Source organism: Mauremys reevesii, linkage group 6, assembly GCF_016161935.1.
Source record: "Mauremys reevesii isolate NIE-2019 linkage group 6, ASM1616193v1, whole genome shotgun sequence".
NCBI lineage: Eukaryota > Metazoa > Chordata > Testudines > Geoemydidae > Mauremys > Mauremys reevesii.
The window spans coordinates 122395991-122413276 of record NC_052628.1 but is presented as its reverse complement, the minus strand read 5'-3'; the positions used below and the strand labels follow the sequence as shown (position 1 = coordinate 122413276).

Below are 17286 nucleotides of genomic sequence, written 5' to 3'. Positions count from 1 at the left end.
TGCCAAAAGGATAGAATTATACCTAAACAGTCATATCTGTACCCACACCATTCCAAAGAACACCTGAAATGTGTTTCTCGTGCCTCTGAACACATCCACTCTGCTGAAGAGCAAAAAAAATGCATTAAGCATAACTTTAAAATAATCCTTAGATAAATTTCTTATCTTAATGAAAAGTAATATCTATTGTGCTTAAAGGCTAATGGCATATTAACCAATCAACCGATCTTGACAGCTGCTTTTACATTGTAAATAAACTCTGTCTCAACTCTGTCCATTGTCTGTAATAATTGCCCTTTTAAGCCTAGGCGGTGTTACTGCAGTGCATTCTGGGAATTGTGGGTCTTCTGGCTCTCTCAGATATAGACTTTCAGGGATGCACTACAGTTCCCAGATCACAGGTCACAGTCTATTGTCCTAGGCAAAGCAGCAGCAGTTTCACATTAAGCTCTACTTTGGTCTTTCCTTTACAGTTCTTGTCCTGAAAATGACTAACTGGAAATGATCTGAACACTTGTCAAGAAGAGTGGATGTGTTCAGAGGCACAGGAAACAAAGCCATGTAGTGGCTTTTTGTGCGCAGTTTGTCCACAGACAAAATGTATTTCTGTACAATGAAAAGTGGAGTTTGCTGGAGGTTTTGGCATTACTTGTTCAGTGTGCTCATCTGGCTCAGCTGGACATTGTTATCTTTTGTTTTAAAGAGAGACTGTTGAAAACAAAATTAATATAATTGTTACTGAAATAAAAAGCCCACTTAGGTTTTGACAGGTAGAATTCACCCCTGTTTTCGGTGTTGTACCCACGCTGGTCCCAGAATATTAGAGTCACCCAGATATATGTACTTTGTTACCAGGCATTATTCATATACCCAGCACCTTCAAGTTAGAACCCACACTGAAGCTTCTTATGTTTAAGAATAATGGACAAAGCAGCTGATTTCACCTTCTGATGTGTCCAACTGAGACAAGCTTAGCACAGCTCCTAGTTCCTTGTGCACTAGACTCCCTGTGAATGAGCTTCTGCCATCAGACCACAAAGGTCTCAGCAGTAACGTGCAGACTCTCTGGGCACCAGGGTGGGGGGATTCCCTGGCCTAAGTGGTGACGTTAGCTATAGAACAACCCTAGTCCAACATTTAGAGTCTTCTATTTTCAATTTTTGTAATATTCATTAACTTGAATCCTACCACATGCCTTACTGTAACCCTTCCTAGTAGAACTGAGACTGACTTATAGAAATGCATGGCTAATAAGCAGAGAAGATGGTCCAAAATTACTCAGTGTTGAAGCATGTCTATACAGTATTGTTTGCTCAGACATTTTTTCTTGTTAAGTGCGCTCAGAAATGTGTGCAATTCAGCAGCCAACCACTGTCTCCTCTCACACACCTTGCTTTTAGACGATACAAGTAATGCCTATGAGTTATTAGTTTGCTCTCTGCCTTGATAAGCAGGCGCTTCTCATACTTTGTTTGCACTTTGAATAGAACTGAGATAAATGTTTTAAAAATGAAAAGCTGCCATGCCAGCTGTTTGTGCTAGTTCTCATCTAAAACACACACCATTATCCATTTTGTGTGCACAAATGGATGCATTCACATTTCTCTAAGTCCATGTAAAATACAATCTTAGGAAAGCATGTACGGTATGTGTGCTTAGGAAAGGGACAAGCACTGTATTTGCTGATGTACTGTTTTATACCCACAAATCTAGAAAATTCAGAAAGGCCTAGTTTACATTGGATGTTTCACCTGTTGATGTCTGCTCCTAGGATAGCTGACCAAGTGAAAATCTCTAGTATAAGGGAGCTAAAGCTCTGATGATTTTGCACCAGTGCAGCTCTGACAATGGCTGAAATCAGCAAATTTTCAATGAAGACAAGGCCTAAACATCTATCCTTAAATCCTCATGACATTGAAATTGACACTGGGATGCATTCTCAGCCGGCTTAGGCTTTTGCTGGACAACTTCAATAGGTGTCACTGGAAAATAACTTTTGAGAAAATGAAAAAAATATCCATTTTTGTTGAGATTTCAGGTTTTTATAGTACACCAAAACCCCAATATTTGAGGAGGTAATCTGAAATTTTTCAGTTTCCAGACTAACAAAAACCTGAAGAATGTCAAAAGGAAACTTTCAAGGAAAATTAGAAAAAATTTAAACCTTGTTAAAATACTTTGTAAAAAAAATTTAAGTCACTTCCCGGCCAGGTATAGCTGCCCCTTTAAAGCTGTGTATATCAGTCTGAGAATGCAGAACCCATATTATAGAGCAGTGGTTCTCAGACTTTTGTATTAGTGACCCCTTTCATACAGCAAGCCTCTAAGTTGCAGCCCCCCTTTACGAATTAAAAACACATTTTTTATATTTAACACTATTATAAATGGTGGCAGCGAAGCAGTTTGGGGATGGAGGCTGACAGTTTGCGACCCCCCACATAATAACCTCATGACCCCCAGTTTGAGAACCCCTATTACAGAGGCTGGTAGGCACAATATGCTGTTAATGACTGCAATGTCAGAGCCCAAGTCTCTGCTTTAAGGGGCACTCCAAGTAGTTCTATATAAACATAATATTTCTTTTTTCAAGGATGCAGAATTGTCATTATTTACATCATTCCCAAAGCATGCTAGGTGCTTAGCAGAAAAATAAGGTGATGAGCTAAGAAGTGTATAATCTGAGGCCAAGATGATGCTCTAATTGAAATCAGTGACAAATCTCTCACTGACATCAGCAAGTACAGGATTGGGCCCTAATTTTATTATATGACAACACCAGTGAATTTTTTTTAATAGCTACATTTCTTTAAAAAGCACTTTCAGTTCCTCAGTTGTGGCATAGGAAAAGCTCATTGATTTCAGAGCAATTCTTGGAATCAGAAGGAGTTTTGCCTACACTAGGAGTGCTTTTGTTCAGAGTCTATACACACACACACACACAGAGTAATTCTGTAAGCTATAAAGTTTAGTTGGAGCCACAGGATTTGGCTTGTTCATTGTGCTCATCAAGCTCAATTGAACTGTGTTGCAATTTTGACAAAAGAAACATGCAAAATATTAATTGTACAATGAACTCTACAAACATGTTTCTGAACTTTTAGCAAGAGTTCTGCAGAGTCCCATGAAGGCAGACCTATAAATCCATGAAAAGGGGTGTTTATGGACATGCTGATAGACTGAAAACAATAATTGTGCACCATTCTAAAATACCACTTATGGACTAGAGGCAGCCAATGTGGTCCTCAAGTACACTCAAATGTCATGGTGATGGGTGCAGTCTGAGAACCTGAATAGAACTGTGCCTACATAGAACCCCATTAAAGATGGATCTAGACTGTTCTCTGGATCTAGACTGTTCTCAGTGGTAGAAGATGACAGAACAAGGAGTAATCATCTCAAGTTTCTGAACTTTTAGCAAGAGTTCTGCAGAGTCCCATGAAGGTTTAGGTTGGATATTAGGAAAAACTTTTTCACTAGTAGGGTGGTGAAGAACTGGAATGGGTTACCTAGGGAGGTGGTGGAATCTCCTTCCTTAGAGGTTTTTAAGGTCAGGCTTGACAAAGCCCTGGCTGGGATGATTTAGTTGGGTTTGGGCCTGCTTTGAGCAGGGGGTTGGACTAGATGACATCCTGAGGTCCCTTCCAACCCTGAGATTCTATGATTCTATGACAACTGCCAAATGTGGGCTTAAGACTGTATGCACTGTTCACATAGGCAGAAATACGTTCCATTGATTTTAATCACACTACAAAAGATTCTTTCGGAGCAATAACAGGAATTGGTAACTCACAAATCCACTGTTAGAAACAAACTGCAGTTTTCCAGGTATGGGATCGTAGAACTGTTTCATTGTTATTACCCTGCACTAATTTTGTCTGTTAACTTTGCACTCTTTGTGATGTTTTACACTAGGTTTATATTTCCATCTTGAAGCACCTCAAACACTTTGAAATTAGTTATGGTGATTTTTACAATATATATTTGAATTGCAGTAATGCCCAGAAACCCCAATCATGGACCAGGATGCCAATGCGCTAGGCGCTGTACAAACACAGAACAAAAAGACAGCCCCTGCATCATATGCAAGTGTTTTATACATGTTGATTGCTGTTTTCATCTAGAATTTGGTAGATCAAGTAATTGCAAACGTGTAACCACAAAGTTGTAAGTGTACACGAGGGTAAAAATTAACTCCCAATTCCTCATTTGTCACACACTAAAATTTTAGTCAATGCATTTAGGAGTCTGTTTGCATGGGTCCAGTTTCATGACTGGACCCTTAAAAAGCTGCTCCAAATTTTGATAGCAGAATGAACCAACATTCTTTCCTCCTGTTAAATTAAGCCTAAGAAGGAAGAGGATATCTACATTAATGGCTAAAAATCCAAAGCCAACCAACCAAATAAAAAACAAATTTCAGTAGATAGAAAGAAAAGACAAGCACTATAATGCCTAACACAAAAATGCAAGAACTCCCTTAACTCTAAAAAGTGAACTGAAAATGAACAACCAGACATGTGATACTGTAAGACAACAGTTTTCAAAGTGCTAAAGTGGGTTCTAACATGGTTTCAAAGTCAGTGGCGGCATATCCAACCTTCTTCAAACCATTTTAATAGCCTACACTATTTACCTGGGCTAGATATCATTTTTTTAAACCCAGTTCTTACATGGTTTTGACCCATCCACATTAAACCTTAAGACCATATTAAAGTACACCTCTACCCCGATATAACGTGACCTGATATAACATGAATTCGGATATAACGCGGTAAAGCAGTGCTCCGGAGGGGCAGTGCTGTGCACTCCGGCAGATCAAAGCAAGTTCAATATAATGCGGTTTCACCTATAACGCGGTAAGATTTTTTGTCTCCCTAGGACAGCGTTATATCAGGGTAGAGGTGTAGTTGAACAGGAGCTGTTCTTGAAAACAACACTGTATTTACAGTAACTCCATTTTCAAACAATACCCAGGCCAACATAGATAAGGCCTTTAAACTGCCTGAAATTTATTCCTTTTTCCCTCCATGGGAGTTTGGGAATGCTGCAGCTGATGTAGTCTTCATCAAGGTTTTCCAAAGAATGCTAAAGTCCTGCAGAGAAAAGAAGAAAGAATCTAATATGTCTTTTTACATTTGAAATAAGAGGCCCATAGACATATCAAAAGGAGTAGGAAAGGGCATAAGATATGGCCTATATAGATCCAACTGCAGGATCAGGACCTCTATAGGGGTATGTACGTGTATATCATTGCTTCACAGTTCACCTTTAAAGAGTGTTTTACCCAAACCCATATAGAACATATTTTCTGCACTGCATACTATGGCTCTATTAGTATGCACGAGTCCACAGCTATTACTTAAAACTTAAGGGACACCTGCAATGTAAACAGAAGACACTAATTGCTACACTTTAGAAACAAAAGGGATGATTTAGCCAGTTTGTTTGTTAGAGCAAGGATAATGGTTACCTTAAAAAGACTTCAAATGTTTGCACCTCTCACACATTCCAATCATGAGCTCCGTTTCTTCTGTTTTAATCTTCCTTGCCACCAGAGCATTCAGTCTGATGAAGTATCAACAAAATGTCAGTTCCAGTGGAAAGCAATACTCGCTCTAATGGCTGCAATGGAGAGCATGGATACAAAAGGTATTTGTAAAAACTGTTTTTAAAAATTCATGTTTTTTCCACATATACAGTTGTAATACCACAGGCCTCAAATTTGAGGCACTTCTGAATGTGCTTCCCAGGATGTCAGAGGAATCATTGTCATATGTAACAGGACTCTAGACAGTTAAATAACTGTACAACTTCCCTTTAATGCTCCTGAAGTGAAAGATAGCAAAACTACTAAAAACAGGAGTGGGAATTGTTTGTTATTGAAAAGTAGCTTCAAAGCTTGAGAAGATGACAAATGATTTGTTTCCTAAAGCCCTCTAGTTACCCTCAACAAATCTATTATTTCCCTTAGCACGTTGCTGTCTTTGTACAGTGTAGGAAAGGCAAGTAAATAGCTTTATTTAGGAACCTGGATGCACTGAGATGCTGAGAGAATGCATCGGTGCTTGCAAGGGGAAAAAAAACCAGAATCAAATCTTTATCTAAAGACTGGATTATGATTCTGTTGAAGGACAGAAAGACTATGAGGGGTGGGGGAGAGTGAAAGACATTTCATTATGTAGCACATCACTAGATATTATGGGGCAAAGACAGTTGTCTCTCTAAGAACAAAAGGAACACTTTTTCCTAACGTATTGCTCGTTAATCTTAGACTGATTTGCAGGAAAACAAACACTAAGTAGCTGGATACAAGAAACATGCAGTTTCTTTCATCTCCTTTGTAGGGATTTAATGATAGCTAAACTTAAATGTATTTCAAAGGAAATGCTGCGGGAGAGAGATCACAGGGTAGAGAGGATCTAATAATGTCCCATTAACTGAGCTAAAACTCTGGACAGTACAAGACTTTAGACAGATTATAGGCAGTTTGGTCCCGTTCATATTGTGGCTTTTAACCTTGAACCTGAGCCATGGAACAACTGTGTTACAACTGCAGTGTAGATAAGGCCTTACTGGTAAAGGCCAGACACTTTGGTATGCCTGTATGGAAATTGCAGGGCTAAGTTGCTGTATAATGACTTTTGAGGCAAAATTCAGATCTCCCGCTCCCCCTTACATTAACTGTGAATTTGGCCCTGCTTACAGGTCTGCATGGTTTTGTCCTTTTAATAACTGTACTTATTGCAGACTGTCCTTTTTAAAAATTATCACATCTCCTCACCCCCTTACTGTATTTTGTTCAAGAGTTGCACAAACTTTGGAAGAATTGCAAGAAATTTCAATTTGCTACCTCAAAAGATTGCAAATAGAGGCCTCGTTTTATTTGACTGACTCTTTTTCCATCACTTATTGCCAGCTCTGAAACAATGGTTTGTGTTGGTCTAGAGGTTTCCTAAGTCTCTTTCAAACAGTTATGCTGGATCCAAGATCAAAAATCGCATTAGAGGTAATGCTTTCGTACTTAAATTCATGCAGTATCAGTATATGATTTGTGTGCAAAAACAAGACTCATTCATACAGAGAATACCAGGGAGACCCATAAAAATTACTGAGAGGTAACTTTGAGGAGAGGAATAGGTTGCATTACAATTTTGCCAAAAGCAGTTAAAAGGAAACCTAAATGAAGATGTAAATGATGGTTAAATGCACACAATGACATCACCTTATCCTGTACAGCACTCAGTAATGCAAAGCAGAACCATACACTCGCTCTGAAGATTTGCCCGATTGTAACCTCGAGCAGGGAGAGACAGACTTTGGTCTACACTAGGCGTTTAAATCGGTTTTACGAGCGTAAAACCGATTTAACGCCACAACCGTCCACACTAGGAGGCACTTTATATCGATTTTAATGGCTCTTTAAATCGGTTTCTGTACTCCTGCCCGACGAGAGGAGTAGCGCTAATATCGGTATTAACATATCGGAATAGGGTTAGTGTGGCCGCAATCGACGGTATTGGCCTCCGGGAGCTATCCCACAGTGCACCACTGACCGCTCTGGACAGCATTCTCAACTCGGATGCACTGGCCAGGTAGACAGGAAAAGCCCCGCGAACTTTTGAAATTCATTTCCTGCTTCGACAGCGTGGAGAGCTCATCATCACAGGTGACCACGCACAGCTCATCAGCACAGTTAACAATGCTGTCTCCTGAGAATCGAAAAAGAGCCCCAGCATGGACCGCTCGGGAGGTAATGGATCTGATCGCTATATGGGGAGATGATTCAGTGCTAACAGAACTGCGTACCAAAAGACGAAATGAAAAAGTATTTGAAAGAATTTCTAAGGCTATGACGGCTAAAGGCCACAGCAGGGACTCCGTGCAGTGCAGAGTGAAAGTTAAGGAGCTCAGACAAGCCTACCAGAAAACCAAAGAAGCAAATGGAAGGTCCGGGGCAGGTCGAAAAACATGCCGCTTCTATGATGAGCTGCATGCAATTTTAGGGGGCTGCGCCACAAGTACCCCACGCCTGACCATGGATTCCGAGGTGGGGGGTTGTAATCTCTGCCATGTCTGAGGATTATGCAGACGGGGAAGATGAAGAGGAAGAAGAAGAGGAAGACCTCGCAGAGAGCACACAGCACTCCGTGAACCCCAGCAGCCAGGAGCTTTTTATCACCCTGACGGAATTACCCTGCTCCCAGCCCTCACAATCAACTATTCCAGAGAATGACGCCCTGGAAGGGAGCTCTGGTGAGTGTACCTTTGCAAATAGCAAACAGTGTTTTTAAGCAAGCCTTTTTTAATGATTGATTTGCCCAGAGGACTTGGGATGCATTCGCAGACAGTATAGTTACTTAGAAAAGTTTGTTAACATGTCCGGGGATTGAGAGGAAATCCTCCAGGGACATCTCGATGAAGCACTCCTGTAGGTACTCCAGAAGCCTTTGCAGAAGGTTTCTGGGCAAGGCATCCTTGTTCCGCCCACCATGGTAGGACACTTTACCATGCCATGCATGTAGCAAGTAATCAGGTATCATTGCGTGGCAAAGCATCGCAGCGTATGGTCCCGGGGACTGCTGGCATTCAAGAAGCATCCGCTCTTTATCTTGTTCTGTTATCCTCAGCAAAGTGATATCGTTCAGGATAACCTGGTTAAAAATCAGGAATTTAAGTAAGGGGGGTGGCCATTTTTCTACTGGTTTCGTGGAATGCAGCAGCTTAAAAACACTTTCCTGCACGTAGCGGCGGGGAGGGGAGGAGTGAAATGCCGATGATCTTTTCTGTTTGGTCACCGGTGGGTGGGGAGGAAGGTTGTTGATTAGCAGGAGCTAGCGTGGTATTAGCCATGCATTGGGGAGGGGTAAATCACTGAGACAGTGGCTTACCATGGCCGCATGCAAGCTGAATTCTGATGCCTGGACCTGATGTGTCTGTGAGATCTGTAAACCCAGAGCTGGAAGCGGTCACTATTAAGATGAAAAATGCGACCTTGTAGGGAAATCACATGTGCTAGGTGAATAGTGATGTTCACTGTGAAACAGTATAACCATTGTTCTGTAAAATGTATCTTTCTAAATATTTATCTCCCTCATGCAGCTGCAAATTTTTCAAGCGTCCCTCCTCCATCCCAAAGGCTAGCACAGATAAGGCGGAGGAAAAGAAGACGCGAGATGAGATGTTCTCGGATATTATGGAAGTTACACGCAATGAAAGAGCTCATCTGAATGAGTGGAAGGACGTGGTTTCAAATTACAGGAAAGAGGCCAGTGAACGTGAGGACAGGAGGGATGAACGTGAGGACAGGAGGGACAATCGAGATGAGAGGTGGCGGCAGGAAGACCGGCAGGAAAATCAGCGGTGGCGGCAGGAAGATCAGCGGTGGCGGGATGCAACTCTGGGGCTGCTGCGTGATCAAACTGACATGCTCCGGCGTCTTGTGGAGCTTCAGGAACGGCAGCAGGATCACAGAGTGCCGCTGCAGCCCCTGTATAACCACCCTCCCCCCTCACCATGTTCCTTAGCCTCCTCACCCAGACGTGTAAGAACGTGTGGGGGGAGGCTCCGTGCACCCGCCCACTCCACCCCCGTGGACAGCCCAACCAGAAGGATGCCGTTACTCTGAATTTTTTTTTAATGGCCTTCTCCATCCCTCCTATCCTCCTCCCAAAGCACACCCTTACTTCTCTCCCTCTTTTTATAATGAATCAATAAAGAATTCATGCTTTTTAAATGAGTGACTTTATTTGCATAAGTAAGCTGTACTCGAAGGGGAGGGGAGTTGCTTACAGGACTGAGTCAATCAAGGGGTTGGGTGTTCATCAACAAACACAGCAGTCACACTGTACCCTGGCCATTGATGTAGCTCGTTTTCAAATCTTCTCTGTTGCGCACCGCGTCCTGGTGTGCTCTTGTAATCTCCCTGGTGTCTGGCTGCGCGTAATCAGCGGCCAGGTGATTTGCCTCAGCCTCCCACCCCGCCATAAAGGTCTCCCCCTTACTCTCACAGAGATTGTGGAGCACACAGCAAGCAGCAATAACATAGGGGACATTGGTTTGGCTGAGGTCTGAGCGAGTCAGTAATGTGCGCCAGCGAGCCTTTAAACGGCCAAATGCACATTCCACCACCATTCTGCACTTGCTCAGCCTGTAATTGAACAGATCCTGACCACTGTCCAGGCTGCCTGTGTATGGCTTCATGAGCCATGGCATCAAGGGGTAGGCTGGGTCCCCCAGGATAACGACAGGCATTTCAACATCCCCAACTGTTATTTTCTGGTCTGGGAAGTAAGTCCCTTGCTGCAGCCGTTTAAACAGAGTAGTGCTTCTGAATACGCGGCGTCATGAACCCTCCTGGCCATCCCGCGTGGATGTTTGTGAAACGTCCTTGTGATCCACCAGTGCTTGCAGCACCATTGAAAAGTACCCTTCCGGTTTACGTACTGGGTGCCCTGGTGCTGCGGTGCCAAGATAGGGATATGGGTTCCATCTATCGCCCCACAGTTAGGGAATCCCATTGCAGCAAAGCCATCCACTATGGCCTGCACGTTTCCCAGAGTCACAACCTTCGTAGCAGCAGCTTAGTGATTGCTTTGGCTACTTGCATCACAGCAGCCCCACAGTAGATTTTCCAACTCCAAATTGATTCCCGACTGACCGGTAGCTGTCTGGCCTTGCAAGCTTCCACAGGGCTATCGCCACTCGCTTCTCTACTGTGAGGGCTGCTCTCATCTTGGTATTATGGCGTTTCAGGGCAGGGGCAAGCAAGTCACAAAGTTCCATGAAAGTGCCCTTACGCATGCGAAAGTTTCGCAGCCACTGGGAATCGTCCCACACCTGCAACACAATGCGGTCCCACCAGTCAGTGCTTGTTTCCCGGGCCCAAAATCGGCGTTCAATGGATAGAATCTGCCCCATTACCATCAGGATCTCCAAAGCGCCGGGGCCCGCGGTTTGAGATAATTCTGTGTCCACGTCCTCATCACTGTCATCGCCGCGCTGCCGTATCCGCCTCTTACTCGCCTCGGTTCGAAGGTCCTGGTTCAGCATATACTGCACGAGAGTGCGCGAGGTGTTTAAAACATCCACGATTGCGGTATGGAGCTGAGCAGGGTCCATGCTTGCTGTGCTATGGCGTCTGCACGGTTCACCAAGCAAAAAAGGCGCGAAACGGTTGTCTGCCGCTGTCAGGGAAGGAGGGAGGGGTGAGGCTGTACCCAGAACCACCTGCGAAAATGATTTTTGCCCCATCAGGCACTGGGATCTCAACCCGGAAATGCCAAGGGGCGGGGGAGGCTGCGGGAACTATGGGATAGCTACGGGATAGCTACCCACAGTGCAACGCTCCAGAAATCGACGCTAGCCTCGGACCATGGACGCACACCACCGATTTAATGTGTTTAGTGTGGCCGCGCGCACTCGATTTTATAAAATCTGTTTTACAAAACCGGTTTATGCAAATTCGGAATAGTCCCGTAGTGTAGACGTACCCTTAGAAACATGCAATTTCCTTGCCAACATTAAGACAAGCAAGCACCAGGGGTATCTGCAGCATAAGTCAGGCAGAGTGGAGCCTTTGAGAGATAGAAGAGGAAAAATAACAACAATGAAGGATATTTGTTGACTTTTTGCCTTGGAAGAATTAACTGGAGCCCAAATGGATCCTCTGCTTTGCATATAATGAACCTTTTCCCTTTTCACTCCCTGTCTGTTGCCACACCCCCGCCCCCGTGTTTCCCTGAGTTAGGAGGGAGCCAAGGTTTGGTTCTGGGGGAGTTTACTGGGGGCGCAGAGGCAGGGTTTGGATCAGCCGGGCTCTTCGTGGGGCATCCCAGTGGATTGTCTCCAGTGGGGATGGGGCTCTGAGGCGGGGAGTTTCCTTGGAGGCTCTGGTGGAGCTGAGCAGAGAGGTTCTGGTAGGATGAGGGGGGGCCAGAGGGATAAGGGGTGGTGGTGGGATAAGGGGGAGGCCAGTGGGATGGGGGTCCCAGTGGGATGGGGGCTGGCAGGATAAAGGGGCGGTAGCATAAGGAGGGTCCAGTGGGATAAGGGGGCTGGTGGAATACTGGGGAGTCCAGTGGGATAAGGGGGAGGCTGGTGGGATAGGGTGCTGGTGGGATACGGGGAGGCGGTAGGATACAGGGGCTGGCGGGATAAGGGGAGGCCGGTGGGATTGGGGGCCAGTGGGATAAGGGGGCAGTAGGATAAGGGGGAGGCTGGTGGGATATGGGGAGGTGGGATAAGGAGAGGCCGGTGGGATGGGGGCCCAGTGGGAGATTGGGGGCAGTGGGACAAGGGGGAGGCCAATGGGATGGGGGTGAGGTGGGAAAAGGGGTCCAGTGGGATACGGGGTAGGATAAAGGGGCCAGCGGGAAAAGGGAGGCTGGCAGGAGAAGGGGCGGTAGGATGAGGGGGCCGAGATACGGGGCGGCGGCAGGGTGAGGGGGCTGGCAGGATACGGGGCCGGTGGGATACGGGGGCAGTAGGATGAGGGGACCGGCGGGAGATGGGGTGGAAGGATAAGGGGCGGTTGGATGAGGGGAGCCGGTGGGAGACGGGGTAGTAGGATGAGGGGGCCAGCGGGATATGGGGGTGGAAGGATAAGGGAGACGGAAGGATAAGGGGCGGTGGGAGACGGGGCCGGCGGGATCCGGAAGGATAAGGGGGGGCCGGTGGGAGACAGGGGGGCGGATGGATAAGGTGGGCCGGCAGGATACGGGGGGGCGGTAGGATGAGGGGGGGGCAGAAGGATACGGGGGGTGGTGGGAGAAGGGGGGCGGTAGGATGAGGGGCCGGCGGGATACGGGGTTCACTCGGGCTGGGGGCCGTAGGATGACAGGGGCGGAAGGATACGGGGCGGCGGGAGAAGGGGGCCCGGCAGGATACGGGGCGGCAGGAGACAGGGGCTCACTGGGGCCGGCCGGTCGGAGGCCGGCGGGAGACGGGGGGCTCACTGGGGCCGGTAGGATGACGGGGCGGCGGGGCTCACTCGGGCCGGGGCCGGTAGGATGACGGGGCGGCGGGGCTCACTGGGGCCACTGGGGCCGGGGGCCGGTAGGATGACGGGGCGGCGGGACACGGGGCTCACTGGGGCCGGGGGCGGTAGGATGACGGGGCGGCGGGGCTCACTGGGGCCGGGAGCCGGTAGGATGCCGGGGTGGAAGGATAGGGGCGGCGGATACGGGGATCACTGGGGCCGGGAGGGCCGGTAGGATGACGGGGCGGCGGGATACGGGGTCTCACTGGGGCCGGGGCCGGTAGGATGACGGGGGCGGCGGGATAGGGGGCTCACTGGGGCCGGGGGCCGGTAGGATGACGGGCGGGCGGCGGGATAGGGGCTCACTGGGGCCGGGGGCCGGTAGGATGACGGGCGGCGGCGGGATACAGGGGCTCACTGGGGCCGGGGCCGGTAGGATGACGGGGGCGGCGGGGCTCACTGGGGCCGGGGCCGGTAGGATGACGGGCGGGCGGCAGGGCTCACTGGGGCCGGGGGGGGCCGGTAGGATGACGGGCGGGCGGCGGGATACAGGGGGGGCTCACTGGGGCCGGGGGGGGCCGGCCTGTCATTCAGGACATTGTAGCGGGGGGGGGGGTCACTGGAGATGAAGGAAAGGCACCGAGGCTGCAGCTCCCCCCACGCTGCGCTCCCGAGCGGGCTCCCAGGGTTCCCCGCCTTCGCTAAGGGCCTCGGGGAAGGAGATTTGGAGCCCCCGCCCCTCAGCGCCCCTTCTGCAAACCCCGCCCCAGGCCTTGGCGGAGCAGGGAGCGCCGCGCAGGCGCAGTGAGCCGTGGCGTTTGAACGCCAGTTACCCCGCGGAGGCGAGCGACGGCGAAGTAGGTGAAAGGTAACTCGGTGTCAGCACTCCGCCGCCGCCGCCGAGTGCGCGTGCGCAACAAGTGCCACGCGCATCCCCCCGGTCCTGCCCCGCCCCCTTGCTCCTTTCCCAGGGCGCGGCTGCCCGCTGCAAAGCACGGCCGGCTGGGAGGCTGCTGCGCCCCTGTCTTGCCTGCTCCGCTCCCGCAAGTAGGGAGGGCCCGGGGCTGCTGCCTGTCTGTGCCCGGGCCGGGACTCTGCAGTTCCCACCGGCAGCAGGGAGTCCCCGCTTGGCGGAACGTGAGCTCTCCCGCGGGCAGTGCGCAGCGTGCCTGGAGGAAAGCCGTAGCCCCGGCTCGGAGAACGCAGCATCGAGTAAAGCTGGCAGTTGCTGTCCACCGTCCACCCATCTCTGCAGGCTCATTTCTCCAGAGCAAAAGGTTCTCCAGTAAAAATGTTGGGGTGTGTGTATAATTACACCCGCAAGTGAGGGGGAATGGGCTATTGACTCTTAGAATATCAGGGTTCAAAGGGACCTCAGGAGGTCAGCTGTTCCAACCCCCTGCTCAAAGCAGGACCAGCCCCACTGAATCATCCCAGCCAGGGCTTTGTCAAGCCAGGCCTTAAAAACCTCTAAGGATGGAGAGTCCACCACCTCCCTAGGGAACCCATTCCAGTGCTTCACCACCCTCCTGGTGAAAAAGTTTTTCCTAATATCCAAGCTAGACCTTCCCCACTGCAACTTGAGACCATTACTCCTTGTTCTGTCATCTGCCACCACTGAGAACAGCCAAGTTCCATCCTCTTTGGAACCCCTTTTCAGGTAGTTGACGGCTGCTATCACCTTCTCTTCTGCAGACTAAATAAGCCCAGTTCCCTCAGCCTCTCCTCGTAAGTCATGTGCTCCAGCCCCCTAATCATTTTTGTTGCCCTCCGCTGGACTCCCCAATTTTTCTACATCTCTTCTGTAGTGGGTTGCCCAAAACTGGACAATACTCCAGATGTGGCCTCACCAGTGCCAAATAGAGGAGAATAATCACTTCCCTCGATCTGCTGGCAATGCTTCTACTAATGCAGCCCAATATGCCATTAGCCTTCTTGGTGACAAGGGCACATTGTTGACTCATATCTAGTTTCTCGTCCACTGTAATCCCCAGGTCCCTTTCAGCCAAACTGCTGCTTAGCCAGTTGATACCCATCCTGTAGCAGTGCATGGGGATTCTTCCATCCTAAGTGCAGGACTGTGCACTTGGCCTTGTAGAACCTCATCAGATTTCTTTTGGCCCAATCCTCCAATTTGTCTAGGTCACTCTGGACCAGGGGTCGGCAACCTTTATTATCAAAAGAGCCATTTTGCCCCCTCTTCCACTAAAGAAAAATAGTCTGGAGCCGCAAAACATAACACTGCTTATAAACTTTTAAAAGTTTTAATCTTTTTTAAATTTTACCTGTTACAACAACAGAATACAACAAACAGAAGTGCAGTGTGCATGAGTAGGCCTACTTTGAAATAAATTAAACATTGAACTATGCAGGCCTTTTTGAGTCCTTCCCGTATTTGTGTAAAATTAAAATAAAACGTAGCCCACTTTAATATAAAAAAAATATAGTTGCAGCTTAGCAGTTTTTAAAAAGTAAACATAAAATTAGGAACGTTTTTTGACAAGTCCATTTCAGTGTGCTCTCATCCTCTTTGGGTTTCTTTCTCGGCCAGCAATCAACCGAAGCACCTGAACATACAATAAAAAACTACATCAGCTCCGGGTCTGAAATAAATGTTTTTTTCTGAATAATAATAATAGCCTATTAAATGCTATGTGTTCTCACCTGTTTAATGTGACTTCTGTTTCTGAAGCTCGATGCTGATCTTCCCTATGTCGGGGCTGTAAGATGTGACTTTGATCTTCACACAGGACTGTAGGCTCTCATTTGTGAGGCGGGAGCGATATTTGGACTTTATGAAGTTCATGCTTGAGAAAACTTGCTCGCATAAGTATGTTGAGCCAAAGATGGACAGGACTCCAAATGCATACTTTTTCATGTTCATATACGTGTCGGGAATGGCACTCCATGTTTCAAAAACAAATTTGTCGGGTTTGGGGAGGTTTTCAATATCATTCCATTTGTGCTCTTTAGCGAGAGTGGCCTTCTGACGGGCGACTTCTTCAAGATCCGCTGTCAGGCTTTTGAACTTGGACACCCATAAGTCTTTATCCGCTATGTCGGCCAGTTCAATTTCAAGATCGGGCTGACTTATCCCTGTGAATGCGGATATGTTCAGCAAGGATGGGTCGATGTCCAGCGGTGTGACAGGGAAGGACAGAGTGTTTTTTTTCCTTTCTGAACTCGCTGAATCTTTCTCCAAATGCAGCTTGCATTGCCATAATTGCACAGTGTAAATAATCACAATTTATGTGATTGTTCTCTTCTTTGAACTCTCTCAGGGAGGGGAAGTGAGAGAGCGTACCTCTCTGTACATCTCTGGCAAACACTGTCATCTTGCGCTCAAACGCCAGAACATCCTCCAGCAACTGCAGGGCCATGCTTCCCTTTCCCTGGAGATTTTTATTCAGCGTGTTTAAGTGACTTGTCATATCCACCATGAAATAAAACTTTTCCAGCCAATTGAGGTCTCCCAGTTCGGGATAGCTGAGGCCTTTGCTTTCCAAGAAGGTTTTCACATGTTCCAGACAAGCAGCGAAGCGTTTCAGCATGTCTCCCCTTGACAGCCACCGAACTCTGTTGTGCAGCAGGAGATCCAAAAATGCGCTCTCGACTTCATCTAACCATGAACAAAACTGTCGGTGGTTTAACCCGTTTGCAATTATTTTGTTCACATCTTAATAACGAGGTTCATCATTTCCACACATGCAGGGGGGAATGTTTGAGCGCACGGTGCTTCTTGGTGCAAGATGCAGTGAAACGTCATCAGCTCTCGATCCAGCGACTTTTGAAGTAAATTCACAAAACCCTTCTGTGCTCCTCTCATACTGGGTGCACCATCAGTAGACACTGACACCAGGTGAGTGGTGTTTATTTCTTTGGCTTTTAGACAACTCAAAACAGCCTCACAAATGTCCTGTCCCCGCGTTTGGCCCTTTAGCGGTATGAGTTCAATCAGGTCTTCCTGCGGCCCATCAGAGTTCACATATCTGCATAACAGTGCTGTCTGCTCAATATCAGTTTACATCACTTGACTCATCACAGGCAATTGAATATGCTTGAGCTGAATTGATGTCATCAATTTGCTTACTGGTGATGTTTGTTGCCATTTTAATGGTCCTGTCCTTGACAGTCTTTGCAGAGAGAGGCATTTCTTTAATTTTCTGAATAATTTCCTGTTTGTTTTTGAATTCGGAGAATAGATGCTCTGATATTTTTATGAACGATTCTTTCATGTATTCTCCGTCTGTGAATGGCTTCCCCCTCCTTACGATCTCATGAGCTGCCACAAAACTAGCAGCTGTAGTTGA

The 17286-nt window shown here is 47.4% G+C and overlaps 1 protein-coding gene and 1 long non-coding RNA gene across 2 annotated transcripts in view; both read right to left on the bottom strand.

Moving 5' to 3' along the window:
* Positions 1 to 17286, bottom strand: part of LOC120407568 (ras-related protein Rab-17-like) — a 218671-nt gene that overhangs the window by 112330 nt on the left and 89055 nt on the right. The gene's annotated exons all lie outside the window — the stretch shown is intronic.
* Positions 4990 to 7284, bottom strand: LOC120407571. Its single transcript, XR_005600115.1, has 3 exons — positions 7223 to 7284; positions 5471 to 5622; positions 4990 to 5093 (listed from the first exon to the last, which is right to left on the bottom strand). It is a non-coding gene; the product is annotated as an uncharacterized LOC120407571 (long non-coding RNA).